The sequence below is a fragment of the Solea solea genome, chromosome 9 (assembly GCF_958295425.1).
Source record: "Solea solea chromosome 9, fSolSol10.1, whole genome shotgun sequence".
NCBI classification, from domain to species: Eukaryota; Metazoa; Chordata; class Actinopteri; order Pleuronectiformes; family Soleidae; genus Solea; species Solea solea.
Window position 1 is genome coordinate 29,868,363 of NC_081142.1, and position 11,554 is coordinate 29,879,916.

An 11,554-nucleotide genomic window follows, 5' to 3' on the forward strand; every position below is an offset into this window, starting at 1 on the left:
AACGACATGCGCAGGGACGCCGCTGAAAATAACTAGTACTGAAAATAACTAGTACTGAAAATAACTAGTACCGCGCGCGGTGAATGAACGGGTGAGAGCGCGAGGCACGCGGGGAGCCGTGGCACACGGCGACCCGCGTGGGTCGGCTCGAACCCGTTCAGAACCGCGCGCGGTACTAGTTATTTTTATTCTTATTATTCCTTAAAGTAAATCGCCTTTTTGAAGCCTTTCCCATACCCCAAAACTCACAGATTTTTGTGACCGCATCAATCGTGGTGTAAATTTACGTCTGAAAAAGGTTCGGGGAATGTGCGTCAAAAATTGAATGTGCGAGGGGCCAATAAGTGCGGCGCCACCTGTCCAAATTCACCATGACCAACACAATTATCGCACATGCCCGAAATTCGGTACACATGTGTAGTGGGTCAGGATGAAGAAAAAATTACATTATGACCATGATCCAAACCCAACAGGAAATCCGCCATCTTGGGTTGATTGGCCATTTTTGGGCGATTTTGGCGAATTCGCAGCAATGGTATTTGAACTAACTCCTCCTAGAGTTTTCGTGCGATCACCTTCAAACTTGGTGAGGTCCCTGTGGACCAGTTGAGGAGCTCACGGTATCAAAAGTTTTTTCAAATGTCGCACGGCGCACGAGATAGGGGGCGGCAAAGTTCGTGATGATTCTGATGTTTCGCATCAGAAAAAAAAAACTCTTATAACTTTGCGATGGAAGGTCCGATCCGAACCAAACTTGCTATGATTGATGATGGGCCATGGCTGAAGACGTCTATGAAAAAACGGTGAAGTTTGAAAACAGCGCCTCCTTGTGGTGAAAGAAAATACACACAAAAAAAGTTTTTTTACGATTTCGGGAATAACTTTTACACAGATAATCGTACCGCACTCAAAATTGGTGACAACAGTCAAAACACATGGTAGATGATGCGTGATCAATATGACGACAAATCGTTTAACGGTGTTGCCATGGCAACGACGCAAAGTCGGATTTTTGGGACAAAAAATCAAACTGCTACAACTTCGTGAATCCTGGTCCGATCTGAACCAAACTTGCTAGGATTGATGATAGTCCGGCCCTAAAGACGTCTATATGAAAATATTAAATTTCGAAAACAGCGCCCCCTGGTGACAGCAGACAATATGACAGCTTGTATTTCAATTATCTCCTCCTAGAGCTTTTGTGCGATCACCTTCAAACTTGGTGAGATCAATGTGGACGAGTTGAGCATCAAAAGTTATCAAAAGCTTTTTAAAATATTGTATGGCGTACGAGATAGGGGGCGCCAAAATTGGAGATAATAATAATTTTTCATAACAGACAATGAAACTCTTATAACTTCGTGATGGAAGGTCTGATCCCAACCAAACTTGCTATAGTTGATGCTGGTTAGTTGCTGAAGACGACTATGTTGCTGAAACGGTACATTTTGAAAACAGCGCCTCCTGGTGGTGGTAGAAAATTCTAAAAAAACAAACTGTTACAACTTTGCCAATCCTGGTCCGATCTGAACCAAACTTGCAAGGATTGATGACAGTCCGGCCCTGAACACGCCTATATGAAAATATTCATTTTCAAATACAGCGCCCCCTGGTGACAGCAGACAGAATTACGTTTATAGTTTTTGATGCTGCTCCAACAGGGATTGTTGTATCCACTTGAAACTTAGTATGTGGGACCCCAGACCCTTCCTCAACATGTCCGTAAAAGGTCACCTCCCTACAGGAAGTGGAACGCCCGAAACAGGAAGTAAAGTCTTACATTGTCCGATTGACACGAAACTAGATATGTGAGTTACCGGACCTTCCCTGAACATGTTTACGGAGACGCCGTTGACCGAACAGGAAGTCGGCCATTTTAAACAGGAAGTGCCTTCTAACTTTGCCGTACATTGTCCGATCTGCACAAAACCTTATATGTGACACCAGGGACCTGTCCTGAGCATGTCCGTAAAAGGTCACCTCCCTACAGGAAGTGGAACACCCGAAACAGGAAGTAAAGTCTTACATTGTCCGATTGACACAAAACTAGATATGTGAGTTACGGGACCTTTCCTGAACATGTTTCCAGAGACGAACAGGAAGTTGGCCATTTTAAACAGGAAGTGCCCTCTAACTTTGCCGTACGTTGTCCGATTTGCACGAAACCTTTTATGTGACACCAGGGACCTGTCCTGAGCATGTCTGCAAGAGATGACCTCCTAACAGGAAGTAGAATGTCCGAAACAGGAAGTAAACTCTAAGATTATCCGATCTGCACAAAACTTGATATGTAAGACAAGGGAAGTTCCCTGAACACGTTCACGGACACGCACTTGACCGAACAGGAAGTCTGCCATTTTAAACAGGAAGTGCCCTATAACTTTGCCATACGTTGCCCGATCCCCCCCGAAATTTGGATCGACATGCGTGGGGACGCCGCTGAAAATAACTAGTACTGAAAATAACTAGTACTGAAAATAACTAGTACCGCGCGCGGTGAATGAACGGGTGAGAGCGCGAGGCACGCGGGGAGCCGTGGCACGCGGGGAGCCGTGGCACACGGCGACCCGCGTGGGTCGGCTCGAACCCGTTCAGAACCGCGCGCGGTACTAGTTATTTTTATTAGGGTTCGAGCAACAAGGTTGCAAGAACCCTATTGAAACTGGAAGGATTATTAGGGTTCGAGCAACAAGGTTGCAAGAAACCTATTGAAACTGAAAGGATTATTATTATTCTTATTATTCCCCCAAATGAATTGCCTTTTTGAGGCCTTTCCCATACCCCAAAACTCACCAATTTTTGTGACCGCATCAATCCTGGTGTAAATTTACGTCTGAAAAAGGTTCGGGGAATGTGCGTCGAAAATTGAATGTGGGAGGGGCCAATAAGTGCGGCGCCACCTGTCCAAATTCACCATGACCAACACAAATATCGCACATGCACGAAATTCGGTACACATGTGTAGTGGGTCAGGATGAAGAAAAAATTACATTATGACCATGATCCAAACCCAACAGGAAATCCGCCATCTTGGGTTGATTGGCCATTTTTTGCCGATTTTGGCGAATTCGCAGCAATGGTATTTGAACTAACTCCTCCTAGAGTTTTCGTGCGATCACCTTCAAACTTGGTGAGGTCCCTGTGGACCAGTTGAGGAGCTCACGGTATCAAAAGTTTTTTCAAATGTCGCACGGCGCACGAGATAGGGGGCGGCAAAGTTCGTGATGATTCTGATGTTTCGCATCAGAAAATTAAAACTCTTATAACTTTGCGATGGAAGGTCCGATCCGAACCAAACTTGCTACCATTGATGATGGGCCATGGCTGAAGACGTCTATGAAAAAACGGTGAAATTTGAAAACAGCGCCTCCTTGTGGTGAAAGAAAATACACCAAAAAAAAGTTTTTTTACGATTTCGGGAATAACTTTTACACAGATAATCGTACCGCACTCAAAATTGGTGACAACAGTCAAAACACATGGTAGATGATGCGTGAGCAATATGAAGACAAATCGTTTAACGGTGTTGCCATGGCAACGACGCAAAGTCGGATTTTTGGGACAAAAAATCAAACTGCTACAACTTCGTGAATCCTGGTCCGATCTGAACCAAACTTGCTAGGATTGATGATAGTCCGGCCCTGAACACGTCTATATGAAAATATTCATTTTCAAATACAGCGCCCCCTGGTGACAGCAGACAATATGACAGCTTGTATTTCAATTATCTCCTCCTAGAGCTTTTGTGCGATCACTTTCAAACTTGGTGAGATCAATGTGGACGAGTTGAGCATCAAAAGTTATCAAAAGCTTTTTAAAATATTGTATGGTGTACGAGATAGGGGGCGCCAAAATTGGAGATAATAATAATTTTTCATAACAGACAATGAAACTCTTATAACTTCGCGATGGAAGGTCTGATCCCAACCAAACTTGCTATAGTTGATGATGGTTAGTTGCTGAAGACGACTATGTTGCTGAAACGGTACATTTTGAAAACAGCGCCTCCTGGTGGTGGTAGAAAATTCTAAAAAAACAAACTGTTACAACTTTGCCAATCCTGGTCCGATCTGAACCAAACTTGCAAGGATTGATGACAGTCCGGCCCTGAACACGTCTATATGAAAATATTCATTTTCAAATACAGCGCCCCCTGGTGACAGCAGACAGAATTACATTTATAGTTTTTGATGCTGCTCCAACAGGGATTGTTGTATCCACTTGAAACTTAGTATGTGGGACCCCAGACCCTTCCTCAACATGTCCGTAAAAGGTCACCTCCCTACTGGAAGTGGAACGCCCAAAACAGGAAGTAAAGGCTTACATTGTCCGATTGACACGAAACTGGATATGTGAGTTACGGGACCTTCCCTGAACATGTTTCGGGAGACGAACAGGAAGTTGGCCATTTTAAACAGGAAGTGCTCTCTAACTTTGCCGTACATTGTCCGATTTGCACAAAACCTTATATGTGACACCAGGGACCTGTCCTGAGCATGTCTGTAAAAGGTCACCTCCCTACAGGAAGTGGAACGCCTGTAACAGGAAGTAAAGTCTTACATTGTCTGATTGACACAAAACTAGATATGTGAGTTATGGGACCTTCCCTGAACATGTTTCCACAGACGAACAGGAAGTTGGCCATTTTAAACAGGAAGTGCCCTCTAACTTTGCCGTATGTTGTCCGATTTGCACAAAACCTTATATGTGACACAAGGGACCTGTCCTGAGCATGTCTGCAAAAGATGACCTCCCAACAGGAAGTGGAATGCCAGAAACAGGAAGTAACCTCTAAGATGGTCTGATCTAAACAAAACTTGATATGTAAGACAAGGGAACTTCCCTGAACAAGTTTACGGACGCGCATTTGACTGAACAGGAAGTCGGCCATTTTAAACAGGAAGTGCCCTATAACTTTGCCATACGTTGCCCGATCCCCCCCGAAATTTGGATCGACATGCGCGGGGACGCCGCTGAAAATAACTAGTACTGAAAATAACTAGTACCGCGCGCGGTGAATGAACGGGTGAGAGCGCGAGGCACGCGGGGAGCCGTGGCACACGGCGACCCGCGTGGGTCGGCTCGAACCCGTTCAGAACCGCGCGCGGTACTAGTTATTTTTATTATTATTATTATTATTATTCTTATTCTTATTATTCCTTAAAGTAAATCGCCTTTTTGAGGCCTTTCCCATACCCCAAAACTCACAGATTTTTGTGACCGCATCAATCTTGGTGTAAATTTACGTCTGAAAAAGGTTCGGGGAATGTGCGTCAAAAATTGAATGTGGGAGGGGCCAATAAGTGCGGCGCCACCTGTCCAAATTCACCATGACCAACACAATTATCGCACATTCACGAAATTCGGTACACATGTGTAGAAGGTCGGGATGAAGAAAAAATTACATTATGACCATGATCCAAACCCAACAGGAAATCCGCCATCTTGGGTTGATTGGCGATTTTTTGGCGATTTTGGCGAATTCGCAGCAATGGTATTTGAACTAACTCCTCCTAGAGTTTTCGTGCGATCACCTTCAAACTTGGTGAGGTCCCTGTGGACCAGTTGAGGAGCTCACGGTATCAAAAGTTTTTTCAAATGTCGCATGGCGCACGAGATAGGGGGCGGCAAAGTTCGTGATGATTCTGATGTTTCGCATCAGAAAAACAAAACTCTTATAACTTTGCGATGGAAGGTCCGATCCGAACCAAACTTGCTACCATTGATGATGGGCCATGGCTGAAGACGTCTATGAAAAAACGGTGAAGTTTGAAAACAGCGCCTCCTTGTGGTGGAAGAAAATACACCAAAAAAAAGTTTTTTTACGATTTCGGGAATAACTTTTACATAGATAATCGTACCGCACTCAAAATTGGTGACAACAGTCCAAACACATGGTAGATGATGCGTGATCAATATGACGACAAATCGTTTAACGGTGTTGCCATGGCAACGACGCAAAGTCGGATTTTTGGGACAAAAAATCAAACTGCTACAACTTCGTGAATCCTGGTCCGATCTGAACCAAACTTGCTAGGATTAATGATAGTCTGGCCCTAAAGACGTCTATATGAAAATATTAAATTTCGAAAACAGCGCCCCCTGGTGACAGTAGACAATATGACAGCTTGTATTTCAATTATCTCCTCCTAGAGCTTTTGTGCGATGACCTTCAAACTTGGTGAGATCAATGTGGACGAGTTGAGCATCAAAAGTTATCAAAAGCTTTTTAAAATATTGTATGGCGTACGAGATAGGGGGCGCCAAAATTGGAGATAATAATAATTTTTCATAACAGACAATGAAACTCTTATAACTTGGCGATGGAAGGTCTGATCCCAACCAAACTTGCTATAGTTGATGATGGTTAGTTGCTGAAGACGACTATGTTGCTGAAACGGTACATTTTGAAAACAGCGCCTCCTGGTGGTGGTAGAAAATTCTAAAAAAACAAACTGTTACAACTTTGCCAATCCTGGTCCGATCTGAACCAAACTTGCAAGGATTGATGACAGTCCGGCCCTGAACACGTCTATATGAAAATATTCATTTTCAAATACAGCGTCCCCTGGTGACAGCAGACAGAATTACATTTATAGTTTTTGATGCTGCTCCAACAGGGATTGTTGTATCCACTTGAAACTTAGTATGTGGGACCCCAGACCCTTCCTCAACATGTCCGTAAAAGGTCACCTCCCTACAGGAAGTGGAACGCCCGAAACAGGAAGTAAAGTCTTACATTGTCCGATTGACACGAAACTAGATATGTGAGTTACTGGACCTTCCCTGAACATGTTTACGGAGACGCCGTTGACCGAACAGGAAGTCGGCCATTTTAAACAGGAAGTGCCCTCTAACTTTGCCGTACGTTGTCCGATCTGCACAAAACCTTATATGTGACACCAGGGACCTATCCTGAGCATGTCTGTAAAAGTCACCTCCCTACAGGAAGTGGAACGCCCGAAACAGGAAGTAAAGTCTTACATTGTCCGATCTGAACAAAACTTGATATGTAAGACAAGGGAACTTCCCTGAACACGTTTACGGAGACGAACAGGAAGTTGGCGATTTTAAACAGGAAGTGCCCTATAACTTTGTCATACATTGCCCGATCCCCCTCGAAATTTGGAACGACATGCGCAGGGACGCCGCTGAAAATAACTAGTACTGAAAATAACTAGTACCGCGCGCGGTGAATGAACGGGTGAGAGCGCGAGGCACGCGGGGAGCCGTGGCACACGGCGACCCGCGTGGGTCGGCTCGAACCCGTTCAGAACCGCGCGCGGTACTAGTTATTTTCAGTACTAGTTATTTTTATTCTTATTATTCCTTAAAGTAAATCGCGTTTTTGAGGCCTTTCCCATACCCCAAAACTCACAGATTTTTGTGACCGCATCAATCCTGGTGTAAATTTACGTCTGAAAAAGGTTCGGGGAATGTGCGTCAAAAATTGAATGTGGGAGGGGCCAAAACGTGCGAAGCGACCTGTCAAAATTCACCATGACCAACACAATTATCGCACATACACGAAAATCGGTACACATGTGTAGTGGGTCAGGATGAAGAAAAAATTACATTATGACCATGATCCAAACCCAACAGGAAATCCGCCATCTTGGGTTGATTGGCGATTTTTTGGCGATTTTGGCGAATTCGCAGCAATGGTATTTGAACTAACTCCTCCTAGAGTTTTCGTGCGATCACCTTCAAACTTGGTGAGGTCCCTGTGGACCAGTTGAGGAGCTCACGGTATCAAAAGTTTTTTCAAATGTCGCACGGCGCACGAGATAGGGGGCGGCAAAGTTCGTGATGATTCTGATGTTTCGCATCAGAAAAACAAAACTCTTATAACTTTGCGATGGAAGGTCCGATCCGAACCAAACTTGCTACCATTGATGATGGGCCATGGCTGAAGACGTCTATTAAAAAACGGTGAAGTTTGAAAACAGCGCCTCCTTGTGGTGAAAGAAAATACACAAAAAAAAAGTTTTTTTACAATTTCGGGAATAACTTTTACACAGATAATCGTACCGCACTGAAAATTGGTGACAACAGTCAAAACACATGGTAGATGATGCGTGATCAATATGACAACAAATCGTTTAACGGTGTTGCCATGGCAACGACGCAAAGTCGGATTTTTGGGACAAAAAATCAAACTGCTACAACTTCGTGAATCCTGGTCCGATCTGAACCAAACTTGCTAGGATTGATGATAGTCCGGCCCTAAAGACGTCTATATGAAAATATTAAATTTCGAAAACAGCGCCCCCTGGTGACAGCAGACAATATGACAGCTTGTATTTCAATTATCTCCTCCTAGAGCTTTTGTGCGATCACCTTCAAACTTGGTGAGATCAATGTGGACGAGTTGAGCATCAAAAGTTATCAAAAGCTTTTTAAAATATTGTATGGCGTACGAGATAGGGGGCGCCAAAATTGGAGATAATAATAATTTTTCATAACAGACAATGAAACTCTTATAACTTCGCGATGGAAGGTCTGATCCCAACCAAACTTGCTATAGTTGATGATGGTTAGTTGCTGAAGACGACTATGTTGCTGAAACGGTACATTTTGAAAACAGCACCTCCTGGTGGTGGTAGAAAATTCTAAAAAAACAAACTGTTACAACTTTGCCAATCCTGGTCCGATCTGAACCAAACTTGCAAGGATTGATGACAGTCCGGCCCTGAACACGTCTATATGAAAATATTCATTTTCAAATACAGCGCCCCCTGGTGACAGCAGACAGAATTACATTTATAGTTTTTGATGCTGCTCCAACAGGGATTGTTGTATCCACTTGAAACTTAGTATGTGGGACCCCAGACCCTTCCTCAACATGTCCGTAAAAGGTCACCTCCCTACAGGAAGTGGAACGCCCGAAACAGGAAGTAAAGTCTTACATTGTCCGATTGACACGAAACTAGATATGTGAGTTACCGGACCTTCCCTGAACATGTTTCCGGAGACGCCGTTGACCGAACAGGAAGTCGGCCATTTTAAACAGGAAGTGCCCTCTAACTTTGCCGTACGTTGTCCGATCTGCACAAAACCTTATATGTGACACCAGGGACCTGTCCTGAGCATGTCCGTAAAAGGTCACCTCCCTACAGGAAGTGGAACGCCCGAAACAGGAAGTAAAGTCTTACATTGTCCGATTTGAACAAAACTTGATATGTAAGACAAGGGAACTTCCCTGAACACGTTTACGGAGACGAACAGGAAGTTGCCGATTTTAAACAGGAAGTGCCCTCTAACTTTGCCGTACATTGTCCGATTTGCACAAAACCTTTTATGTGACACCAGGGACCTGTCCTGAGCATGTCTGCAAGAGATGACCTCCCAACAGGAAGTGGAATGCCCGAAACAGGAAGTAAACTCTAAGATTATCCGATCTGCACAAAACTTGATATGTAAGACAAGGGAAGTTCCCTGAACACGTTTACGTACACGCACTTGACCGAACAGGAAGTCTGCCATTTTAAACAGGAAGTGCCCTATAACTTTGTCATACGTTGCCCGATCCCCCTCGAAATTTGGAACGACATGCGCAGGGACGCCGCTGAAAATAACTAGTACTGAAAATAACTAGTACTGAAAATAACTAGTACCGCGCGCGGTGAATGAACGGGTGAGAGCGCGAGGCACGCGGGGAGCCGTGGCACACGGCGACCCGCGTGGGTCGGCTCGAACCCGTTCAGAACCGCGCGCGGTACTAGTTATTATTATTATTATTATTCCCCCAAATGAATTGCCTTTTTGAGGCCTTTCCCATACCCCAAAACTCACCAATTTTTGTGACTGCATCAATCCTGGTGTAAATTTACGTCTGAAAAAGATTCGGGGAATGTGCGTCGAAAATTGAATGTGGGAGGGGCCAATAAGTGCGGCGCCACCTGTCCAAATTCACCATGACCAACACAAATATCGCACATGCACGAAATTCGGTACACATGTGTAGTGGGTCAGGATGAAGAAAAAATTACATTATGACCATGATCCAAACCCAACAGGAAATCCGCCATCTTGGGTTGATTGGCGATTTTTTGGCGATTTTGGCGAATTCGCAGCAATGGTATTTGAACTAACTCCTCCTAGAGTTTTCGTGCGATCACCTTCAAACTTGGTGAGGTCCCTGTGGACCAGTTGAGGAGCTCACGGTATCAAAAGTTTTTTCAAATGTCGCACGGCGCACCAGATAGGGGGCGGCAAAGTTCGTGATGATTCTGATGTTACGCATCAGAAAAACAAAACTCTTATAACTTTGCGATGGAAGGTCCGATCCGAACCAAACTTGCTACCATTGATGATGGGCCATGGCTAAAGACGTCTATGAAAAAACGGTGAAGTTTGAAAACAGCGCCTCCTTGTGGTGAAAGAAAATACACACAAAAAAAGTTTTTTTACAATTTCGGGAATAACTTTTACACAGATAATCGTACCGCACTCAAAATTGGTGACAACAGTGAAAACACATGGTAGATGATGCGTGATCAATATGACGACAAATCGTTTAACGGTGTTGCCGTGGCAACGACGCAAAGTCGGATTTTTGGGACAAAAAATCAAACTGCTACAACTTCGCGAATCCTGGTCCGATCTGAACCAAACTTGCTAGGATTGATGATAGTCCGGCCCTAAAGACGTCTATATGAAAATATTCAATTTCGAAAACAGCGCCCCCTGGTGACAGCAGACAATACGACAGCTTGTATTTCAATTATCTCCTCCTAGAGCTTTTGTGCGATCACCTTCAAACTTGGTGAGATCAATGTGGACGAGTTGAGCATCAAAAGTTATCAAAAGCTTTTTAAAATATTGTATGGCGTACGAGATAGGGGGCGCCAAAATTGGAGATGATAATAATTTTTCACAGCAGACAATGAAACTCTTATAACTTTGCGATGGAAGGTCTGATCCCAACCAAAGTTGCTATAGTTGATGATGGTTAGTTCCTGAAGACAACTGTGTTGCTGAAACGGTACATTTTGAAAACAGCGCCTCCTGGTGGTGGTAGAAAATTCTAAAAAAACAAACTGTAACAACTTTGCCAATCCTGGTCCGATCTGAACCAAACTTGCTAGGATTGATGATAGTCCGGCCCTGAACACGTCTATATGAAAATATTCAATTTCAAATACAGCGCCACCTAGTGACAGCAGACATAATTACATTTATAGTTTTTGATGCTGCTCCAACAGGGATTGTTGTATCCACTTGAAACTTAGTATGTGGGACCCCAGACCCTTCCTCAACATGTCCGTAAAGGGTCACCTCCCTACAGGAAGTGGAACGCCCGAAACAGGAAGTAAAGTCTTACATTGTCCGATTGACACGAAACTAGATATGTGAGTTACGGGACCTTCCCTGAATATGTTTACGGAGACGCCGTTGACCGAACAGGAAGTCGGCCATTTTAAACAGGAAGTGCCCTCTAACTTTGCCGTACGTTGTCCGATTTGCACGAAACCTTATATGTGACACCAGGGACCTGTCCTGAGCATGTCCGTAAAAGGTCACCTCCCTACAGGAAGTGGAACGCCCGAAA